Source organism: Biomphalaria glabrata, chromosome 12, assembly GCF_947242115.1.
Source record: "Biomphalaria glabrata chromosome 12, xgBioGlab47.1, whole genome shotgun sequence".
Classification (NCBI taxonomy): Eukaryota; Metazoa; Mollusca; class Gastropoda; family Planorbidae; genus Biomphalaria; species Biomphalaria glabrata.
The window spans coordinates 12182389-12207630 of record NC_074722.1 but is presented as its reverse complement, the minus strand read 5'-3'; the positions used below and the strand labels follow the sequence as shown (position 1 = coordinate 12207630).

General features: G+C 38.2%; 1 protein-coding gene across 6 annotated transcripts in view; it reads left to right on the top strand.

Moving 5' to 3' along the window:
• Positions 1-25242, top strand: part of LOC106056145 (UPF0764 protein C16orf89 homolog) — a 109089-nt gene that overhangs the window by 28814 nt on the left and 55033 nt on the right. For 3 of the 6 annotated variants that reach the window (XM_056006008.1, XM_056006001.1, XM_056006006.1), the window contains exon 1: positions 20808-20957. The exons of 2 other annotated variants lie outside the window; for them this stretch is intronic. The gene's annotated coding sequence lies outside the window, so the exon portion shown is untranslated. Of the gene's footprint in view, positions 1-2413; positions 2568-20807; positions 20958-25242 lie in introns of those variants that run through there. One more of the 6 variants, XM_056006003.1, reaches the window with a different exon arrangement.

Here is a 25242-nt window from a genome sequence, read left to right as displayed (position 1 = left end):
TTACATAGATGTTCACAATTTATAGGGGATTAAAGTATTTTATTTTTACAATCTGGTTCACATTCCTTACATTCTTCAAGCAATAAAATACATTTGGATAGTCAAAGAAGAGAAATCGATGTGGAGAAATTAGTCTAAGGATGATATATGGAAAGTGGCCTAGGCAAGATCTGTCATCTTTTTTATTATTACAAAGCTCATATCAACTCACCCTGTCTGTCTGTCCGTCAGTCTGTCTGGTAAAAACTTTGAACATGGTTTTTCTACCATTTCCCATTCTCGGATCAAGTTAAAAATTTGACAATTATTCAAAAAACCTGACAAGACATGAATCAATAAAAAAAAATAAAAAAATAGTTAATTAATTGTTGGTGATTAGTAGTTTTCTTTGATTTCGAAATAAGGGGAATAAATGTTATTTAAAGAGATATCTAGATAAGTATGGACTTAGTCCCCTAATTAATTTTCGGCACGTTTTTGTTTCTCCCACTTCCCATTCTTGGATCAAGTTGAAATTTTGCATAATTATTCAGTGATAACAAGACACGAATCAATCCAAATATTAACCAATTAGTTAATCATTTAGTACTGATTAATTCATTTTGTTTTATATAGCAGAAATGTCAGTACTTAGCGGTTCTTGCACTTAGATAAGCTTTGTTTTTAAAAAGCACTTTTTTTTTCTATTACTTATTTATTCAAATGTAGCCTTCACTTGAGCTCTTCAGCTCTACATTCTCCGAGGCTTTTACACTTGCACAGGGGGGCCGAGGGCTGAATGATAGAAAAGATAATTAATGGTCTCATAGACACACCTTATAAATATCGACTTGTTAATGAATGCCATTTTTTTTTCTAACTGCCTGATTCTTGCAACAATAACGTACTGACACACACACACACACACATTGTAAACACTCACGCACACACGTGGAGCTGTAATGAAATAAACTAGTTAGTATAGTGACTTCACAGTGAGCACTGGTTTAACTCTACTCTCCAGGTGTTGAACTAGACAGTGCCCCCCCTCCTCCTCCCAAATATCCTACCCCCCCCCCCTCCGCCCTTTTCTTTACAGTAGCACGTTAACTGTAGTATGGATTAAAAACAAAACAAACAAAAAAAACTTCGCACAAGTTTCATATACTGACATGGACATGGACTTGTTATACCAGGGGCGAAGCTCAAATCCATAATAAACAAGGTGTGTGGGTGTGTTGAGTGGTGCAATGAAAGTAGTCTTTAAAATTAAAATGTATTACCTACATACTCGTTATTTTGTCTGTTATTTTGGACAAGGTTATTGATCTAAGGGTTGGGTCATTTATTTTTATACATGATAATTTTAGAAAGAGTTGAAAAATGAGCTTTGACGCAACTCTTTTTGTTTTCTTGGCTTTTTTAAGTGATTGCTTTTAATTTCAACGCACATTTAAACAAGCCTAATTCTTAGGGAAAAGATTCTTACACTATATATATGTATGTATCATGTTTAAGAATTATTTTCTTTTTTTACGGAGCTGGAATAGAATTGAAGACCTTAACCCAAAAATGTTTACTGTTATATTTTAATTGGTTAGTACATTTTGAGACGTTTAATATTGTAATAATATATTCATATCGCCACCAACCAGGAGGCGCGGTGGCTGAGTGGTTAATCGCTCGGTTAGGACTGGGGTTTTGAATTTCGGGATCATTAGGGCGCCTCTGAGTCCACCCAGCTCTAATGAGTACCTGACATTAGTTTGGGAAAAGTAAAGGCGGCTGTGGGCCACAGAAACAGTTGACTTTGACATATCTGCCCTATTTATAACCCACAACCAAGTGTAAGGCTCTGCTCTTTCATCACAATAGACAAGTGCTCGTGCCTCCCCCGCCTCACAAAGTTACCTGGTATTAAATATAAACTTATTTTAGAGTTAAAATTCGATTGGGTCTGCTTCTGGTTTAACTTCTGTACTTCGATACTAGTTTTTTAGTTCCTCTTGCGTCTGTGTGGCTCGTGTGACTTTATAGATCTTGTTTCTGTGTGGCTCTTGTGACTGTACGGCTCTTGTTTCTGTGTGGCTCTTGTGACGGTATGGCTCTTGTTTCTGTGTGGCTTTTGTGACTGTATGGCTATTGTTTCTGTCGGCTCTTGTTTCTCTGTGGCTCTTGTGACGGTATGGCTCTTGTGACTGTATGGCTATTGTTTCTGTGTGGCTCTTGTGACTGTATGGCTATTGTTTCTATGTGGCTCTTTTGGTTGTGTGGCCTGGGTCATTAGAAATGTGAGAGCCCTTGGATCAAAGATTACAGATTAAAAAGACCAAAGAACTCCCATGCAGTTCAACAAAGCCACACTGGCTACTTGTGTAGTTCTTTCATACAACAAGTCTATTCCTTATCATTGTTAAGTCTTTGCAGTCCAGTCCAGTGATGGCACGACACGGGAATCATGGCCCGTGTGCTTTCTCTGGCTTGTCTTCCAGACACGTCACACGAGGAGCAGAACTGTGCTTGTGTGTACTTGTGTTTGTGTGTGCTTGTGTGTGTGTTCAGTGGATTAACAAAGTGTTCTTTGTTGGGTAATGTATGGTTTTCATGTTTATAATTTGATTTTTCTACTTGTGTTTTGTACCTATTTCGAGATGTTTCAGACTGACTATATAAGACTTGTGAGTTCGGCACAATAGTACACTAACGTGGTTCCGAGATTTATCCAAATTTTGTCCAGTTATGGCTGATTGGACTCAGGGGTGTCCTAAAAATCCCGAAGTTTAATATTCCAGCCTTCACCGAGATTCGAAGCCGAGACCCTTGTAGTGGAGTATGTGTGTGTTTCTATGGTGACGGTGGGAAGAGGTTAGCTTAGCTACTTAGCTTTGCAGTGTGAATGATGCAATTTAAGCGATATTTTCGTCAGCTTTCTTATGTACAACAGTTTTACAAGTTACACTATAAACGCCTACAGCGGCTTAATTGTCTACTAGAAGTTTGGTGCAACAAGTCAACCGTCAGCGACCGTCCACAACAACCCTTCGATTCGGAAGCCAAGCGTCTTACCCCCAGCCACCACACCCCATATTGAGCTTTAACTGATTTTCAATTTATGTTCCTAGAATTTCTTACATAGATGGAAGTTGGCAGGCTCCTAAGTAATGACTAAGCAGAGGATGGAGTAGGGAAGATACAAGAGTCCATCTTTATATGTTACCTATTCTTTTCTTTGTGAATTGATTATTTGTAATGTGATTCATAGTTCCTTGTCCGAAGCGATCACATAATATCAAAATAAGAAGATCCGGTGTAATTCGGAAGGCTGCCTGGTCGTGCGGTTTACGCGCTGGACTTTCGTTCGGACTTATCGATGGTCCCGGGTTCAAACCCTGCCCGCTCCCATCCTCCGTCGTCCTGCGGGAGGTTTGGACTAGGAATTAAATTATCTTCGACTCTGAAGGAACATCCGAAACATGTCAAACATTTTAGAATGGTTATGCTCCCGTCACCCTCAAAATGAAGTTTTCAAAGACAATCTCATTGGCTCAATCTTGTTATGAAAACTTAAATACGAAGATTTTATCACAGACTTTCATTGGGTTGTACATAATTGTTGAATATGCTCCGATTGTTTTTTATTTTATTTCCTTGTTTCTGAATATATATATATATATTTTTTATATATTTGTTTTTTTTTAATTGGCTAGCACTCCCCCTCCCCCCAGCGAAGCCACCGTAGTTTCAAAATTATAATCTGTAAGACAAAATCGGCAACATAAGTAGGCGACATTGGTGCTGTCTGCCTCTCTATGACGTCATTCAATGTGACAAAAGGTAGAGCAGCGCTATGCACTGTTCAAATATAGGTCAAGTGCATCAAGGTGTGCATCAAGGTGTGCATCAAGGATAATTCTTTACATCACAAACCCGTACACATATCGCTAATGGTGCTTATTATTAAATAATGAAATCAATTTGACTCTTCTAAATCTCTCTCTCTTTCTCTTTCTCTCTCTCTTATACACACACACAAACACGATAATAGACTCATAAATAGAAACTGTTGACCTCAGTGACGTGTGCCCTCTAGATCGTCGGCTCCAAAATCCTTGACCTCTTTAAAAAATTAGGCTATGTTCATCTGTCCTGTTTGCTTTTCTCTCTCCCGGTACGACTCCCCCCCCCCCCCCACCCGACATAAAATTGTTGATATTTACATCTTTTCGTTGTTTTCACATTGCTAGAATACATATTTAATGAAATTATAACAAAGTTATTGTTCCTGTAGTTGTAGCACGATCCACAGTACATTTTGCCTAAGATGTCGAAGAGGCTGTGTCTAGGTAGATCCTGGGATGTGGTTTTGTTTTACAAGTTGAGAAATATACTCACACGATGGCGATGTAGATCAATGAGTAAATATTTTAACGCAGGAAAAAAAATCATTAGATTTGCATGTGTGGTGGGGGGAGCGAGAGAAAAAAATCCATCTTACTTTTTATTTATTGCTAGGCCTAGATCTTCATATATTTTTAAAAGAAAAGTTCTATAAATACGGTTTGTGTGCGTATGGGACTCACTGTTAAGACGATGTAGATTTGTATATAGTTTTCGCCCTTGTTTCTCTAGTCTATTAGGGCTAATTGCCGCCCTTTGAAACTATGCGTCATAGTGGCATTTGACTAAAGGTGAGAGACTCGCTCTCGGCGTTAAGAGTGTACAAAGAACAGACGTGTGTTCATTGGCAAATAATTATTGGCTTGGATTTCGAAACCATGGGACATGCATTTTTTCTGGCGGGAGATAATTAAAAGAAATCTGGGACGAAAGATCGGTTATGATCAAGGGAGGATAATCATCGATGTCGAACTTTAGCTACAAATTGAAAGCCTTGGCAGGCGAGAGTTCTCGCTCTTTGAGCGACGTCACTTATGCTTTTTTTAACAAGGTGAATCGATGCTAAGGAGCTGCAATTAACCAAACCCCGGACTTTGAGAGAGGGGGGAGTTGGGGAGGGGGGGGGGAGAAAGTCTAACAAGGCCAATGTCAATGATAAAAAGATAGGCGTCCCTGGGTGTCTACGATGTTTCATATGTGTGTCTGTGTGAAGACACGTAGAATCAATGAAAAACGAAGAGTGCATCTCTTGTCTAAGACTGTAGGAGATCATGATGTCTTCATCTATCATAGCTTTCAAATCAAACACACTTGGCTATGGGACGAATGAAGTCCATGTTTAAGTTAATTCAAGTAACAAGACCTCGCTTAAACGGTGTTTAAATGCGTCAACTTGGCTTGACAGATGTGAATTATTGAAAACGGTAGATTCGCCTATGTTAAGTTGCAGGACACCTGCCCTCCCAAAGAAGAACAGAAAAGGGGACAAAACCTTAAATAGAGGACAGAATGAAGGACAAAACCTTAAATAGAGGACAGAATGAAGGACAAAACCTTATAAAGGAGGACAGAACCTTAAAAAGGAGGACAGACACGAGGACAAAACCTAATATAGCACTATACAAAGGAGGACAAATCTATATAAAGGAGGACGGAAACGAGGTCACAAATGTGGACAAAACCATATAAAGGAGGACAAAATCTTACAAAGGAAGACACAAAGGAGGACAAAACCATATAGAGGATAGAAACGAGGACAAAACCTTACAAAGGAGGACAGACACGAGGACAAAACTCATAAAGGACAGAAAGGAGGACAAAACCTTATAAAGAAGGACAGAAAGGAGGACAAAACCATATAAAGGAGGACTGACACGAGGACAAAACCTCATGAAGGACAGAAAGGAGGACAAAATCATATAAAGGACAGAAAGGAGGACAAAACCATATAAAGGAGGACTGACACGAGGACAAAACCATATAAAGGAGGACTGACACGAGGACAAAACTCATAAAGGACAGAAAGGAGGACAAAACCATATAAAGGAGGACTGACACGAGGACAAAACCTCATGAAGGACAGAAAGGAGGACAAAAACATAAAAATAATGATTATTTTGCGCTTTAAGCAAAAGAGTAAAAAAAAAAATGCCCACACAACTATTTCTTGCTGTATTAAACAAACTGCACTTATCAACATCCACACTTTCGTAGTGTGTACATCGGATACACCAATTAGGTTGTTATTTATGGATAAGCCTCCATGAATGGAAATATCTAATAATGATTTAAAAAAAAACCTCTAAGATTTCTAGCTTAATTTTTTTTGTTTTTAAAGTGTTCATTCTTTCTTCTCTCTCTCTCTCTCTCTCTCTCTCTCTCTCTGTGTCTTGCTCTTTCACTCACTCACTATCTTTTTTCTTTTGCTCTTTCTCGCTCTCTTCCTTCTCGCTCTCACTCGCTCTTAATCTCTCTCTCTCCCTCTCTCTCTCTCTTTCTCCTTCTCTCTGCCTCTCTGACTGTTTCACACACACAGACACAAAATAGTCAAATGAAAACGATCGTACCATGTTCTTTATTTTTTTTTTGTTGATGTACTTGAAAGTAAACCAAAAGAAAACTCTAAATGAATTGCACACTAGAGGAAGATACGCAATAAGTCTAGTAGATCTATGTCTCTTGCCGAGAAAGATTCCCCTTCACAGCAGTTTCTAAATAATCAACTAATAAAAGCTTAACTGTGTGGGATGAAGGTAGTCAGATGTTAACTCTCCTAATGGCCGTTGTAGATAAGGGTCAAAGTTTCGCTACAATTTCAACAATATCTTATGCCCGGTGACCTAGATCCATACAAATATATGCCTATATCAACCAACTGCCCTTTGATACCCCACCCCAGCTCCGCCTTATGGTGTACAGTTTCTGTTCATTCATTATTCAAGACCTGACAATACCCACCCCCCTTGTTCGCGGCTTCTCGTTTTTCGCTTTATTATTAATATTTATACCCTATGCGAGCGCGAGGATTATTGAAAATCGATTCTGAAGATCAATTAGAGTCGATGAACTTGTCCAATGGGGACATTAACAGTTTCAGTTGTTAGGGAAGTTACTTTTTTACTTGATAGATTCTCATAGATATTGTTTTTAGGCTGGCTGTCTGTCATAAACTTCCAAGTCTTACTACACTACGAAAAGTTGTGTCATAGGTATGAAAGTGATATTTACAATTCGAACGTCGATCATTGCGCCCTGCATCCTGTTGTCCCGGCATTCCGTGGCACCCTGCATCCTGTTGTCCCGGCATTCCGTGGCACCCTGCATTCTGTTGCCCGCGGCATTCCGTGGCACCCTGCATTCTGTTGCGCCCGTCATTCTGTGGCACCCTGCATCCTGTTGCCCGCGGCATTCCGTGGCACCCTGCATCCTGTTGCCCGCGGCATTCCGTGGCACCCTGCATCCTGTTGGCCCCGGCTTTCCGTGGCACCCTGCATTCTGTTGCCCCCGTCATTCTGTGTCACCCTGCATCCTGTTGCCCGCGGCATTCCGTGGCACCCTGCATTCTGTTGCCCCCGTCATTCTGTGTCACCCTGCATCCTGTTGCCCGCGGCATTCCGTGGCACCCTGCACCCTGTTGTCCCCGGCTTTCTGTGGCGCCCTGCATTCTGTTGCCCCCGGCATTCTGTGTCACCCTGCATCCTGTTGCCCGCGGCATTCCGTGGCACCCTGCATCCTGTTTCCCCCTGGCATTCTGTGGCGCCCTGCATTCTGTTGCCCCCGTCATTCTGTGTCACCCTGCATCCTGTTGCCCGCGGCATTCCGTGGCACCCTGCATCCTGTTGTCCCCGGCTTTCTGTGGCGCCCTGCATTCTGTTGCGCCCGTCATTCCGTGGCACCCTGCATCCTGTTGCCCCCGGCATTCCGTGGCACCCTGCATCCTGTTGCCCCGGCATTCCGTGGCACCCTGCATCCAGTTGCCCCCGGCATTCTGTGGCGCCCGTCATTCTGTGGCGCCCTGCATCCTTTTGCGCCCTGCATTCTGTGGTGCCATCGCAAGACGATATACTCACACTTGTTAAATTTTCACTAGAGACATTTCTCCCCCTCCCCCCCCCCCCCCGATCATATAAATTGACATTTGCACCGCCCCTCCTCAAGCTAGAGGGGAGAGAACTTTAGAATATCATTCTCATGGTTCCTACAACTCACTATTTCTCCTAGTAAGAAGTGTTCAGGGTATAAAAGAAAAGTTGAATGACGAAGGAGATGGACAGGCTGATACTTACGTGTGAGAGACATTAGAGATAGCAGAACCTGTACGTTTGTAAGGGGCTTAATCGTCGTATTCTGATCATTGTGTTCCGACATGTAGCAATCTTGTTGTAAATAAAAGTAAATTTCCCGTACAGATCTTGAGATCTATTGGGCAGATGATGTAAAGGTCATCTGTTTCTGTGGCCCACGGTTAACGAGGGTGTCATGTGGCCAGCATAACGACCAACCGCTTTTACTTTTCCCCGACTAATGTCAGGTACCTGTTAGAGCTGGGTGGACTCATAGGCGCCCGAAGATCCCAAAATTAAAAAATTCCAGTCTTCATCAGGATTCGAACCCTGGACTCCCGGCTCAGTAGCCAAGCGCTTTACCAATCAGTCACAGCACCTCCTTGTGTTTTACCATTAAGACGTCAATAGAACCATAATACACGAAGATCACTTTGCAGTTCTGGTTTTAAAAAATGCGAATTCACTCCCTAATGTCATTGCCAAGACGTATTGAAATATTTTAATATAAAAGAACGTTTTTATTCGATCTTGTTGCATGAACAACTTTTGACAATGTCAGCGCCTTCCTACTTAAAAATAAAACGTCACTTCATCTAATCTAATTCTAAACATTGATAATTATCTCATTTCTACTTGATTAATATTCATCTGTGGATTTATAACTAAAATGTTCATACAGCAGAATGGATTTTATTTTTTTAAAAGACCGCTTTGACCCCTCTTGACAGTAGGTCACTCCCTTTCAAGATAGAGCGCCCCCGACAGTTTAACAAGTGAAGCGATATCAGTGGATTTTGTGAATGTTGTTTAGAGGTATACCTGCAAATGATGCTGAAGTTCAGCAAGCTTTATTCGCCAAAGTCTTGAAGTGGGTATGTTTTGTAGTTGTCTCTCCATTTGCGATTGTTATAGATGCCTATTGTTCTGTTGAACAGATGCCTATTGGTAATTTGATTTCAAATGTCATTAAATCTAGTTGACCACCATACCTGCGCTTATGGATCAGCTAATTGTATTTATGCCACATGTTTGTGTATGTGTGCGTTTACTACAAAGGAGGGACTGTTGGTCCCTCCTATAATGTAATAAGTGACCTGCTGACTTGTGTCCTCCATTCTTCTACATTTTGTCGTATTTCTCGCTCAACCAGTGTGAGCCCTGCCCTGCCTCCTGGTTCTCTGGCCTGTACATCTAGTCAATATTATGTTATTAATACGTAACTATATACGTTGTTATTTATACGTAATTGTACATTTGTATGCTATCTAAGTAATTGTAGATGTTATGCTATTTCTACGTAAGTTTAGCTTTTATATTGGTTATACAAGCGTGCAAGTGATATTTTCGTTTCGTAAAGAGAGTGGTATGGTTGTTATAAGATCGTGTAACGTATACAGTGATTATATTTGATTAAATCCAACAGCCTGAGCTGATGATTAAATATTTCCTTCTTTAGGGAGGCAGGATGGTCATCTGTGTAGTAGGTGGGTAGGCACCTGTTACAAATGAAATGAGGTTGCTTGTAAGAGTACCCCATGTTACATATTAATGGGGATTGATTCTAAAAGAGCACCCCACTCAATATAACAAAATTTTGATCAATTAATTTACCTATTAGCGGGTAAGCTAAAAATATTAAATTAGAATTATAGCTAGATTTAGGTATTTTAGATCAACAGATCAGTGTTAAAAGTGTGCTGGCACGTTCGTCCATAGGTGTACTGATCCCTTCTTGTACTGCCTAGGTTATTAGGTATAACCTCCAGGTATACAATTAAACTAATGTATGCAACAAAAGACTTTAAAAAGTCGCAGGTAAACATATGTACAAAGTTTATTTACATGAGGTATACAATTAAACTAATGTATGCAACAAAAGACTTTACAAAGTCGCAGGTAAACATATATACAAAGTTTATTTACATGAGTAAAATAAATGTGTAAATAAATGGCCATCAACTCACAGGCCGACACAACAAAAAGTAAACAAAAGATACTCAAAAATAGTATAGCACACAGACCTAGTCATATTTTACAACTATGTAAATAAATGTCATAGGCCTCAGATCAACACATAACCACTTTTGACCATTGGGTTGCAGGCTTCAGGCTGACACAGCCACTTTTAGCCAAAACAAAAAACAAAAACAGTCATGATGAAATATAAGCTTCAGGGAAACCTATGAGCCTACTACAGCTTCATAGAATCCCTCCTATAGACATCCGTTCAGTAAAGCCCATCTGATGATTCAATACAGGTTGAATCCCTCAGAGACAAGGCTACAAAAATACGTCACGATTGGGAGTACCCCAGGATGCAGAACATCAGGGTAAAAATATACTGCCTGGAAATCATTTGAGGCTATATCTACTAACTAATACATTATATAAAATACAATAATACTAAAGATATACCTAGACCAAAGATCTCCAGAGCAGGGCACACTTCTCCGAGTACCCCAAGACACACGACCACTAACAGAAAAAAATACAATTCACAACACAGGTCCAGTGGTCAAGCTGGTAACTCAGGAGCAAGTGGCAACTAAGCACAGTTTGGAAGGCCTTATATAAACTTCATAAGGGGAATCACTTCTAACTTTACAAGTAATCAAAAATAGTTAGTTCCCCATTATGAGACTTTGGGGTGGAATTGCAGTAAAGCGATTGCCGTTTTAACGTTGTGTGCCAGTGTTTAAACTATGGGATTGTAGTGACCTAGTTGAGTTTAGAGATTATGTTAGTTTTGTAAATAAATATATTGTACATTGTTTTTTAGCGACGATAAAAGTAGTGACGTAGTCAGATAGACTATGTATGTCTCCTTCTGTCTCGGAAGACAATGGATGCTCCCAGATGAGTCACTGGCTTTGCTTTCGTCTTGAGGCGGGGCAGAATCTGGAGTGACTGATCAAGTCAATTCTGGAGCAGCAGAGTTTACCACAGTTCGTGCATGCATATGCATTTGTCCTAGGGCTAGCTGACAGGGCAGCTTTCTTTTTTTCTTTCTCTTGACTGATGCAGCTTCGTTTTGCTCTCTGCGAAGTTCGTACCAGCACGTACAGTCTGTCTCCATGCTGTCCGGTCTTTAGTTTAGCGACGGTAAAAGTAGTGACGTAGAAAGACGAATGACGTTGCAGAATACGAGTACTTGAAGAAGAACAAGATGGCTGGGGCTGATAGTAAGAAGGAGAGTGAAAGAGACGGCTAAGTAAACAGCAGATAGTGAGTCAAGGACGATCATCCCCATCTGTAAATAAATATCAATGGATGTCTTCAGAAGTCTTGATGACGTATGCCATCGCTCATTGTGATGTCCTTTGGCCAGTTGGAACTCGCGCAATACAATAAAAGAAGCAGGCCTAGGGTTAGACTGCATCTCTCTACAACCGCTTGCGGCTAATATTTAGAAATCAAAAACAAGATCTATTCATTTTTTTAAACGAAACAAAAACAGAATTAACTCTATTCCATTTATATTTGCTTAGTTTTCTATTGAAATACATCAACAAAATGTTGGCCAGACAATGTTTTCGTTTCAGTTTCTTTGCACGATTGTTGTTTTTACTGCCAAACGAAAAGACAATAATTTGTTCAATCCTATGTAGGCCTGGTTGTCTGCTTTGAATTATTAAAAATGGTTTAAAATGTTTTTAAAGCAATAACAAGGGAAAAACGGACATCGCTTAATACGACAAACTAAATTTTTTTAAAATTCCAATGAATGTTATTGAACATTTCGTTTGTTATTTTTTTAGTGGGCAGTTAACAATGTCGAGGCATATTGTCAACATTTTCAAAGTGACAGCATAGTTAGAAATAGGAACCTGATAATGCTGAGTGGTGGCTGTGCTTTCACTCAGGTTTGCATAAAATATAGGAAGATGGTATTTCTACACCAGTAAATACTCAGATTCTTATCGGCGTTCCTGTCACAGGACTATTGTGATTGTTACAGTGAGCGCTAAACTTATAATCGTTTAGCCTTAATGTATTTCCTTTCGTTGGAAACTAACCAGGAGTAGCAGGAGACTCTATTATTGTGGTCAACTATGTCACCAAAATGTTAGTGCAGAGCAGTGGGTATAAAAGCAGTACGCATGATTTTCCGAGAGAGAAGGGAAGATGCGATGTTTGTAGAGGACGTGAGCTGTGAGGTTATTTTCTTGTTTATTGATGCCAGGGGCGGACTGGCTATATGGGCCCACTGGAAAATGCCCGGTGGGCCGGTACCCAAATGGGCTGGTAGGGCCAGGAATGGGCCGCATGTATGCCACTTTGGCACGCATCAAATTGTTAGAGTGTTTATAAAACCTTATCAAAAGGCCCTCTGAGCGTCGTGTTTTAAAAAAAAATCTTTTACAGACTACAACATAAGACCGATCTTTCTATAAAGATTTAGAGTTCACAGTATGTATGTATATCGATACATTATCAAACTTGGCATAATGACTTTGAGGACAGGTAGGCCTAGAATTGGATGCTCCTCATATGATATACACATTATGGGCCGGATTGTATGGAAATGCCCGGGCCGATTTCGACACCCAGTCCGACCCTGATTGATGCCCAAGTTTGGACATAACATTCTTCAGTGAAAAGTAAAGCCCTCTTTCAGAGCTTGCGATCTATAGGAGGAGGATGTAAAGGTCATATGTTTCTGTTGCCAGGGTGTCATGTGGAAAGCACAACGACCAACCTCCTTTACTTTTCCCCAGCTAATGTCAGAGGGGCCCAAAGATCCCGAAATGAAAAATCCCAGTCCTTAAAAGGATTCGAACCCGGGACCCCCGATTCGAAAGCCAAACTCCTTACCGCGCCGCAGTATTCTTCTGTACATATGATCAATTAATTTGTTTGCAATAAAATATATGGACAACATCCACAAGTTATTGTCTCCCTTAGTCCTTTCTTTTAGATTTTCTATTTCAATATTGATGTTTGAATTTTTCAAAAATTGTATCTTTCAATTGTCTCCACGCCACATTTTTTTAGAAGTGACCGTTGTTTTTTTTTTTCTCTCTTTTTTTAAATTACAAATAGCTCTTTGTTTTCTTTTCACTTATTTCTCTGAATAAGCTTGTAATCGGCGCGCTGTTTTGGTTAATCTAGGTTTTCTTTTCTCTCCTTGCATTGGGTTAAAATAAGTGCTTAGATCCCAACCACTCTCCAGACTCCCCCCTCCTCCTTGAATGAACTCAGGGCGCCCTAAAATCCCAAACTCTTTCTTTGAAACAAGTTTAAAAAAAACAAAAAAAGAAAACACCAAGAAAAAAAACTATACCTTCAACAAATGGAATAATTAATAACGCAGCAGCCAGCATGCTTTAAGGAATGTGCTAGTGGGATGATAAAAACTAGTACATGGAAAGATGCGGGACGAAATGATTTATGGAGAAGAACTGATGGATTGATGGAGGTAAGGATGAAAGGATAATGGGATAAATGAAGACATTAGAGAGCGGTGTAGAGGAAAACTAGAAAGATCAATGAAAGATGTAAATAATAAAACTTGTAAGTAGACGTCTACAGAAGGAGTAATGGGAAGTTAGGTACACACGTGTCGACATTTTGTCAAGAGATATTACACACGTGTCGACATTTTGTCAAGAGACAGTACACACGTGTAGATATTTTGTCAAGAGACAGTACACACGTGTAGATATTTTGTCAAGAGACAGTACACACGTGTAGATATTTTGTCAAGAGACAGTACACACGTGTAGATATTTTGTCAAGAGATATAACACACGTGTAGATATTTTGTCAAGAGAAATAACACGCGTGTAGATATTTTGTCAAGAGACAGTACACACGTGTAGATATTTTGTCAAGAGATATAACACACGTGCAGATATTTTGTCAAGAGATAAAAACACACGTGTCGACATTTTGTCTAGAGACATTACACACGTGGAGAAATTTTGTCAAGAGAAATAACACACCTGTCTACATTTAGTCAAGAGATATAACACACGTGTAGATATTTTGGCAAGAGACGTTCCATACATGTAAATATTTTGGCAAGAGAAATAACACACGTGTTATATATATATTTTTTTGTGAAAACGAAAAATCGTCTTTTCATAGCTTTTCTCGTTTTTCAGATAAAAACCTGACAGACCGACAGACAGACAACATAAAACCAAATAGCAACTTTTTATCTAACGAGGTCGGCAAAAAAAAATATTAAAACAAAAAAGATTTTATTCTTTTTTTGGACTAACTAGCCCCGCTGTGTACACGGAAGGCACGCCACTGCACAAACCACTATTTAATACATTTTGGGAAGATTTTCTTTCCATGCTGTCTTTACAAAAGCATTTTAAAAATATCTTCTGCTCGAGTTGAGAATCAAACTCGTACTCGACCCGCCTTGCATGGGGTATATACCCATATGTTCATACACGATCAAAACAGGACGGACATACAAACCACACAAAACTAATACCGTCTTTCCGCCCTCACGAGATCGCTAAGAATTGTACATAAATTCTCTTGATAAAAATAGCAATAAAACGTTTGCACTATTGCTGTTGCTTTCTAAACAATTTGTTAATTTTGTTTTCGAAGTGATCAAAATAAATCTTTTGTTATTTTATTGCTGTAGAATATTTTCACAGAAAACCAAACACGCTCGAATTTAACAGACGAAGGGAGATAAATCTTTAAAAAAGGGAGAGAAGTCGTTTAGAAAAAAAAATCTAACACATGGAAGGAAATGGTGTCTTTAATGGTTAGAAATAAAATGTGTATATTTAGGGGCGTTTTAGGGCGCCGGGCGGAAGAAAAACAAGAAGGTTCCGGTGTTTCAAACAATGGCCGTTACAACGGTCTCAATTTTTTAAATTACATTTTTTTTCCACACGCCCACAAATTAATTGTTTTTTATTGATGTATTTCGCCTTTGTTGAAAGCTATTGATCTGGAACTAGGAATCTTTCTCCTGTATCTTAACACTCATTACCATCTCAACATTGAAGACTTTATAATAACTTATGATTTTTTTCGTAACATTAGTTACGACAGCCACGTCCAACCTATGGTCCGCGGGTAATAATCGGCCCGTAATGAGTGCGATATGGCCAGGGTTAGGGTTAGTGCACGATGAACCCGCAGAAGATTGGCTTTAAATGGACTCGGTGATGTTTAACAGATATTATGCACGTCGGGAATAATATGTCCTCCTGACGGAAAAGGGTTGAGCATCACTGTGGTGCCCCAACGGTTCAACAGACTAAGGGATAGGTAAAAGCTTTGTGGGCCGTAGTGCTAGTTCTAAAGTTTCCTTAGTAGAATGTTATATTAAGCTTATCTTTCTTTATCAGAGGTGACCAAACTTGATACAATTACAGTTAATAGAAGCGTTTTTTATTTACTTGTTTTCTGGTGTATAAAGATTTACTGTATCTACAGACAGTAATAAATATATCTTAGATGTAGCCTTTTTATCAGCAGTACTGAGAATAATGAAAGAACTAAGGAATTATTAGCTACTAGTCGACCGGCGGCGTAGCATACGCCGCTATTTTGCAGGGCCGGCCTTAGGCCAGTGAAACCTATGTGACCGCAGTGGGCCTCGCTCTTTCATAGGATCCACTTTTTCATAGGACCCCCACTAATTCAAGGTGTATTAATTATTAATTTACACCATTTTATAATTTTAAAAAATTTTCCCGCGCCCTCTTGTCGATTAACCAGGAGCTCCTGGAAATCTCCCGAAATTGCAAAATATACGAAAAGTCCTTAAAATATACAGAAATATATAGTCAAAAATTGTCATTTTTGGGTGTCATTCAATATGGAAAACGCCAATCATACGCGCGATAAATAAAAACGGCATAATGCATTAGCCATAATTGTGTAATCTGGTGAAAGAAGCTTCTCGCGCCTCAAACTAATGAAGAATTATTTGAGGTCAACAATTCTCAAAGATAGATTGAAACATTTGGTAATTCTTGCTATTGAGCGTGATCTATGTAGGAAACATAATTATTATGATTTACTCTATGCCTTTGCTACACGCAAGGTTCGTAAAGTAATTCTGTACGTAGTAAAGAATGAATAAAATGCATAGACGAATGTATTTTCTAATACAAACTCTTAAATTTCACTTATTATCCGCTTCCCTACCCAAACATGGACCCGTGAAATCCGTTTCGCATATGCCCCACAATGGTTTAGTCCGGGCCTGCTATTTAGTGAAGGGTGAATATACATAGTAGATTAGTTGTTCTTTTTCCATGACTTCTTGGTCACAATGGTTAAGTCCGGCGCTGCTATTTAGTATTTGTAAAATGTTTTACATGTTTCGGATGTTCCTTCAGAATTGAAGGACGAAGGGGGATGGGAGCGTGCAGGGTTTGATAAATCCAAACAACAGTCCAACGCGCAAACCGCACGACCACCTCCCTCTCTTGTTTTTTTTCGTGGTGGTAACTCTATCCGCAGAAATAAAAGAGTGATTTTTCCTTTACTTCTTCTTCTCGTCCAAACTGTTGAAGTAAGAAGAGAATTATATATATAGATTATATGCCTTTAAAATCATTTTCCCGTTAGTTCCAAAATCACACACATTAGGGCATTTGAAATGAATAATTGGACTCTACGATAAGGAGGAATGTTTAAGTTTGAGCTTTTTTTCTTCTTGAGTTGTACGAATTACATTCATGTAATGTTTCCATAAACAGAAACGTATTCCGAAGCCCATCTCTGTTTGTAATTACAACATTTACCGCTGGAACTCTGGGAGACAAAGAAAATAAAGAAGAGTAACAAGAAGAACAGAAGAGACCCGAGTGGAACTGTGGAAGGAACTGAGTCAACTAGTGGTTATCAAAAGATAAAAGACTAAACCTGGCTAATTCTAGATTTACCAACGTTTGGGTCATTTTACATAACCTTAAAACATAACACCGTCTAACAAGACTATGTAATGTATTAACGACTTGGAATCCTAGCATTTTTTTTTAGCTTCCTTGAATGTCATATTTCATTGAGCAATACTATTGTCATATGTTTATTAATAGCCGCTCTGGGAATTCCCTTTTATGGTTCAACATACCATCCATTAAAATATGAAACTAACGGATGTGAATAAATGAAAATCTTACATTATAGATCTTATTATCTCATTGTGTCTTTACATTTTCGTTACTGATATAAAGAAGGAAGATTGTTGTTATTATCTGGTTGTTGTGTGTTTCTCATAATGGCGCCCTTCCCTCGCATAAAACATTAACAAACTGGAAACAGACACAAAATAGAGCAGTGAGATTCATAACAAACGAATATTCACATTTGACTAGAGTAACACCTTTAGTAAAATCACTAAATTTAGAAAGCCTTCAGGATAAAAAAACAACTTTAAAGTAAAGTAGCAATTAAATATAAAACACTGAACCATAATCTTTAAATACAAAAACAAAAAACCGTAATAAAATACTCAGAAAGACACAAAGATAAAGGCACATTCCTCGTTCCATATACTAGGACAAATGTGTACAAATGCTTCTTTTTCTGTGATGCTATTAAAGCATGGAATGGGTTGCCTGAGCTAGCCAGGAAAACCAGTGACTTGGCAGAATTTAAGTCATTTGTTAACATGCATGACTAGATGCATGACTCTTAGGACGTAATCATCTTCTTTTTGAAGTAACGTCTGTATTTTATAAGATAAGATATCATCATGAAAACCCATTCCTCACACAACAATCACCATGGCGTTCTTCCCTCCCATAAGAATCAACACTTTTAAAACATTCCCGTAAATTATGTCACGTCCATTCGACGGGGCAACTTGAGCTGAAATCACTGACCTAAAATAGTGCTAGACAATGTTTCTTCCTGGACTCCCTTTGATCTATATATATACATATAAGCAGTCTATTTTAAAATGAGGCTTGGTCACGCGCGTCCCTCCAGCGGTCTGATGTACTCTACATTGTGTCTATCATATTTCATTTCCGTCTGTCCGCCTTATCGTTTACTTTGTGCTGAAGTGTTAGTATCACTTAGTATCACACGCGTTCAATCTTTGGCATTGAACAGATAATGATGGCAAAAACATACGTTTGCGATTTCGAGCTTATTAAAATACCTCAATTCCAGTAAGAACTTCATGGAAGCTGGAGCGTGGAAGCCGGAGGCTGAAACCTGGACGCTGAACTCAAAATCGGCTCTAACGATTTGTCCTATAAATTTAACAGTTAATGCATATCGTTGAGAAAAAAATTACTAACTCGTTGACCACTTGGAGAAAACTCAAGTTTGACCATTTTAATTTCTCAATGTAATAAATAAATGAATTTAAATTTGGCTAGAGAACCGGTTTTGAAAAGACATTCGCTTTCGGGAATTTCAGAATGTAAGGCATTATTGATTCAAGAGTTTAACAGATGAATATTCTAAGGCTAGATGTAAAGGCCTATCATTGGAATATTATAAAGTATAGTAGATCTATTCTTTTGCTTAACCAGTATTCTTTCTCGGGGGGGGGGGGGATGGGTCGGATTTAAAAATGTTAGGGTTAGGGTTAGGTAACTAATTGCTCTATAAGTTGTTTAAAGGAGGTATTGTCTTTTTAAAATGTCATTCTCGTTTTTAAAAGTCATTCTGTCTGTCTGTCTGTCTGGTACAAATCTTGGACACATTTTTCCCTCCCACTTTTCCATTCTCAGATCAAGTTGAAACTTGACACAATTATTCATTGTCGATGACAATAAATGAATCAATCAATTAGTTAACCAATTTGTGATCATTAATGTATTTTATTTTATATAGAAAAATTGAGTTATACCATGCAGTATTTAGAGATACGGCAGTGGTATTTTTCGGTTCTTCCCCTTAGATTTTTTAAAAAGTTTTTTTTTTTTTAAATAGATTTATTTTATTCAATTGAGTTAATTGAGAAGTATAGTAAGACGCTATCCCTTAGCCCGGAGAAACAATTCAAGAAACGCTGTCTGCCTTTTCAAGTAAAAAAAACAAAAAAACTTGCGCAATAATTATGCATTTTTTTATTGTATGCAGTGGCGTAGCTAGGGTGGGGGTAGGGGGGTCCAAATTTGAAAATCCCCCCAGGCACCCACTTGAGAGGGGGGGGCCCGAATGAGTCTCCGAAATGTGTTTTTACGTTAAATATTGGGCCATTAGCTCATGTCATGATGTCGAATGTCAAAATGCTAGGGACCCTATAAAGGTCAAGCTCCCCGGGCCCCCAAATTCTAGCTACGCCACTGATTGTATGTAAGGAAATCGAAATCTAATTATTTTGTTACAAGTCGCGTCATGAAAGAAAGGATCTTTGGAACCTTGCACGTTTCTTTTTCTCTGTTACAAAATATCTAAATGCTAAACTCTATATTTAGTGGATGACATTTAAATATCAGAACGACCGAACAGAGTGACGCCTTTGCATAATTGCTTGAGGTGGTGAACATTTCCATCATGTTCAAAATTCTAAGAAGGTTATTATGTTAAAAACAGCGTTCATAAATTCTTACTTGTTAACTGTGAGTCATCAAAACTGACCCATTGCGGAATAGGATAAATCCTATAGTTTAGTTTGAATTATTTATCCCTCTATAGCTACATAGCCGACATAATTGATTGTCAAGGATGAGTATATTATTATAGATTTAGGTGTACTTCTTTTTTTTTTAAATAAATATACAATGTTTAATGAATATTTTGTTGAAATTCGAATAATTATGTAAGATCTTTTTTTACCAAACCTGTACAATATAGGTCATCATTGTGTAGCCTAATTTCAAATATTTTATGTTTAAATACATAGAATCTAAGTCTTTAAAGAAAAAAAAAACTGAAGTAGGTCAAGCGATTTCAATATCTTGCTTAATGTACCGTTAATAATCTTATATTAACATATCTTATAGGCTGTTCTAGTTTATGTATCGCTTTAGGTAGCAACATGTACGTTTATGTTCTTTATTCCCTTTTTTTGTCATACGATTCTCTGACATCAGTCTCAGAGAAGATTCTGACTGACAAGTGAAAACTGAGTTTGAAATGAAGAGAAACAAAACCCACCATTAACATGTGACGGTCCATGTGAGTGAAGACGAGACATTATATTCATTCCATCTCGACTTTCTTTTCTTGTCATCGCCTTCTTCTGTTAGCGCAATTCAGCTGTCCTCTGGCCTCGCAGGGTCTTGTGTGACGGACATGTTATCTATCGTAATGGCCACCCCTCGGGTCACAGCTGATATTTCATTACGACATAAGTGAGCTTGGGTTGTGTGTGTTTGGGATGGGGGGGGGGGAGTACTGTTGAACAGACAAAATGAACTAAAAACACAAGATAGGATTTTCTCCCTTTCCATAGCTTCAATCAACGTGTTCTTATAATAGACTTGTAAGCTGAAACCACGTGTAAATATATCTCTGAGTATCATTTTTATTTCTGGTAAGTTCATTTCTGTACTCCTAACAATGACCGGAAACCCACTGGAAACAGCTGGACAAATCGGTTAGGAGACTTTTTCTTTGTTTCTTTGTTGTGTCGATGTCCATCTTTTGATCTTCTTTAAAAAAATGTGTTTCTTCAATGACAGATCTATACACGCCCATAGATCAAGTGAACGTTCTCCCCCCACCCCCCTTTGACGTTTATGACGTCATACGAACGCTGCTGGACGCGTCTTGCGATCAATCTTTTGTTTCACTTGACGCAGATGTTGGCAATCTAAACGTTTCAGGAAACAAAATAAATCACAAACCATTTGGAAGGCTTCAAAATAAAATGCTTTTCTAACTCAGACTACAAGTCGGGTATGTTGCACATTTACGACTATTAGAAATTGGTTCAACATTTGTTTTCAGAAAGTAGTTAAATATTTGATTTATAATTGTTTTTTTTTTTTTTGTACTTAATAGATTTCTCGATAGAATATTTTAATTAGTTCGAAAACATTCTCCGATTATTTACTGTGGATGCTTTAATCGATTTGGACTGTGCCGATTCTGGGATAAGGCTGCCTGTCAAGACCCACACCTTCTTGTGCTGGCTCTAGGATACGGGGAAGGGGGGGTGTCAGGACTTTCCAAGGCCCACGCCATACTAGTTGAGTGAGCAGTGATGTCGTATAATGGTCTTTACTTTTTTTTAGTGTTATACATTACTATTATTTATTGACATAGACAAGACATGAATCGATTTTTAAAAAAGTAACCAAAATACAGGTAATTACTTATTTTGTTTAATAGCAACAAGGGAAACTAATCCTTCAGTATTCACAGCTATTGCTAAATTTGTTGGGTTTAGTCCCCTTAAATAATTGTTAACGCTATTGCCCCCTCACGCTTTCTCCGATCAAGTTGATATTTTATATTAAACAATTATTTATTGTACCTAACAAAACACGAATCAATAAACAAAAATACTCAACTAATTATTGGTAATTAATTATTTTGTTTGATATCGTATACTTGTACATTATTGGTAAATATAGTTTTATGGACGAAGTTTCTCCCCTTTAGATAAGATAAGCTTTGTTTTTTTTTTCAAATAGGATTTTGTATATTTTGCTCTGATATCCAAGTCAGTGAGCATCCTTAACAAATGTACATTAATAATTTACAGAACAAATATACATAACAATATTTTTGTTACTCTTTATGCAAAACTATAACAAAACCTCTCCTTTACGAGAGACAATTGAGCATAAACAGGTCGCCTTAATAATGATGGTAAATAGATGGACAGAAGACAATAACATTTATTTTGATGCATACATGAAAGCTGAGATGAAAGCCTGTCGTCCACATTGCAGTTTCCTCTTCTCAAAGCAGCCGATGTATCCAAAGGAACAGCAAATAGATACAATTTGGGATCAATAGCTTCGCAGATTATGACACGATGTATCACTGTGTGCTGCAAGGTTCCTAAAGGTCACTAGCTCCTGATTTTATTTTTTATTTTTTTTTGGGGGGGGAGGAGGTTGACTCCCGAAACCTTTCCCATGTTTTTGCACAAACGCAAGGCAGCGGAAGGTTTGGGTTCAGAGTATTCCTTCTCTTAATTTAAGTAGTCTGCCAAGATTAACGTGAAGGCCAGGGTTGGACTGGGGGCAAGGCGATTGAGTGGTTAAGCGCTTGGCTTCCTAACCTGGGGTCCTGGGTTCGAATCTCGGTGAAGACTAATGTCGAACTTTAACATAACAAAAACCATGCTACATTTAAAGCTTTATTACACTGAATGACAAACACCTACACACATAGTAAAGATCACGACACGAAATATGGTCAGTACAGTCTAACAAATCGAAACAAACACTAGGGGCAACAATCGAATAAACAAATTCACGATTTTGAATTCCGGGATTTTTAGGGCGCCCCTGAGTCCAACCAACTCTAATGGGTACTTGACTTAACTTGGGGAAAGTAAAGGTGGTTGGTCGTTTTGCTCTTTAACCGTTGACCAAAGGGGAGACTTTTTAGGGGTTGGACTGGTTGGCAGAAGCTATATGTGGACATGCCATTAGTATCATAGTATAGGACTAAGAAGATGGGACACTTGAAACCATTGCAAGTTTCGCCTATGAAATCCATAAACGATTGAGCCCTGAGCATGCGCATTAATAACATCCTATACGAAAGTAATTTTTAACAAATCATTAATTTTTTTAAACTGAAAAAAAAGAAGTTTTAATTTCATGTATGGGATTGGGTTTCTATTATTCACAGCCAATTGTGATGTTTCAAATCTCCATTTACTTGTTTCCCAAAAACATGGGTATTAATTGCATACATTGTTCCGTCATTTTGTCTTCTAATACCATTTTTTTAGATTCATGTAACAACATATCATAGGGTGATCATGATCGCGTTGCAATAAGTGGCAGGTGTAGAGCGTGTAGGTATTGAATTAATGGCTTTGTAGAGAGGTCACGTCTCTAATTAACAAGGACGACTAGATTATCCAATGGATACACCAAGGAAACCAATAACTTCGCAGAATTTAAGTCTCTTATTAACAATAACATGCACGACTAGATGGATACGCGTAAGACATAATTATCTTCTGTTTTAAAGGAACGTCTGTAATTAATAAGATAAGATAAGCGTATGTCGTAATAATCTTTTTATCTCATTTTGAAGATGAGATCTAACAGTAAAGAGATGTGGTCGTGTTGCAGATTTCAATCCGTTTAAAAATCTTACATTTTGTAAATTCTAAATACCGAGAGTCCATTATACACCAGAACGGACATGGGAGACTTTGTTTCTTGAAAAACTATAATGAAAGATCATCATGCTGACCTTAGTTAACAGATTGTCACTTAATGAGATGGACACTAGTTCTCTTCTATATCATTGGCCTCTACTTCTAGTTAACAGCTGACCACACAAAGGGATGGTCATTAGGTTACTTCTTTTTTCATTAGCCTGTACTTCTAGATAAAAGCTGACCACACAAAGAGGTGGTCACTTGATCCCCTCTACGTCATTGGCCTCTACTTCCTAAAGGAAACATAGAAGTTCACTTTTAACGTAACAGACCTACGGAATACTAAACGACCACGAGATGCCTTGCAAAGAAGTTGACCTTGGCCTTTTACTCAATCCATATTTTGATTGCTCATCGTAAATGTTTTTTTTTTTACTTGAATGTTGTTCTGTGTAGGCGTCCATAACAATAGGACAATGACTAAAATGCAAAAAATTTGAAAACAACATTTTCATTTGAGCTTTTACTTTTATTTACAAGCCAACGTCATTTTGAAATGCGCTGACGGTAATTTATCTCTTTTCGCGGTATTTAGTTTCAACCTATCTAAAAAAAAAACTATCATGTTGTCAAAGTTATTATTTCTCTAACTTTCTCCCGGACATTTGAGTCGTCACGAACAATTTAGAAATCATTAATTGTCTAGCAAAAGCACAAGAGTTAAATCTAAAACATTTTTAGACTTTTGTTGGTTGAACGGAACTTGAGATAGTAACTCTATTTTAGATTGTTTTTAAACATAATAAATAATAATATATGATATATATAATAAGGCTTGTCCGAAGATTAATGAGGACTGCTGTATTTCCGTGGTTCTCTCTCTCGCTCTCTCTAATATATATATATATATACTGCTATTGTTTCTATAAAAGATTAAGTCAGTCAAAGTAAAGGCGGTTGGTCGTTGGGCTGACCACGTAATACCCTTCTCGTTAACCGTTGGCCAAAGAACCGATGACCTTTACATCATCTGATTGCAAGGTCTGAAAGGGGAGACTTTACTTATGAAAAAAAGATCAAAGTAAAAATGGACTTACATGGGCCCCACATCTCTAACAGCTTAGAACTTTAAGTCTGAATACGGTCCTTCTAAGAAGACATCTCGGAAAGACGTATAGGCGGACTCTTGCAAGATGTTTGGATGGGTACCATCTTAGGCCGTCTAATAGTTAATTCCAGCAATCCCTCAAATTTTTTTTTTAGATTGTGCTATTTCCCTTGTTAGGAATTTAAAAAAAAAGAAAGCTTAAGTTACAAGGTCTGGGATCTGATTAAGCTAGCTGTCTTGGCATACATTTGCATTTAGATGTGTATTTGCAGATATCTGCTTTTTCAAAATTTAGCTGTATTTAATTCATTCTACTCCAAACCTAATTTTGATTCACACACATCTTCAATAAACTGGCATTGTTAGTTAGGAGTATGTGACTGTATTTGCAATAGTGTGACATATATATATATATATATATATACATACATACATACATATATATAAGCCTTAGTTTGATATCAGGGTATCCGTCTCCTAGATAAACGACACCATGCATCCGCCTTTATCATTTTGCTTGTCAGTCAAAGCAGTTCCGTCTTAAGTCGTTAGGCCCTGGAATTTTTGTCTATTCATAGATCTTTGCATGTATAGGTATTTTGTATGTTTGTGGCCTATGTATACTGTAAGAAGGATACATGTGAAATATGAAGGGGATACTTGGCTATTTAAAGGTGGATGTGTGTACAGTAAATGTAAGCATTAATTCTTGGCTTCTTTTAATCCAGCGAGGGTAACTGCATATGGGTGGGCGGGGTTTGGGTGAGCCATGTGACCTC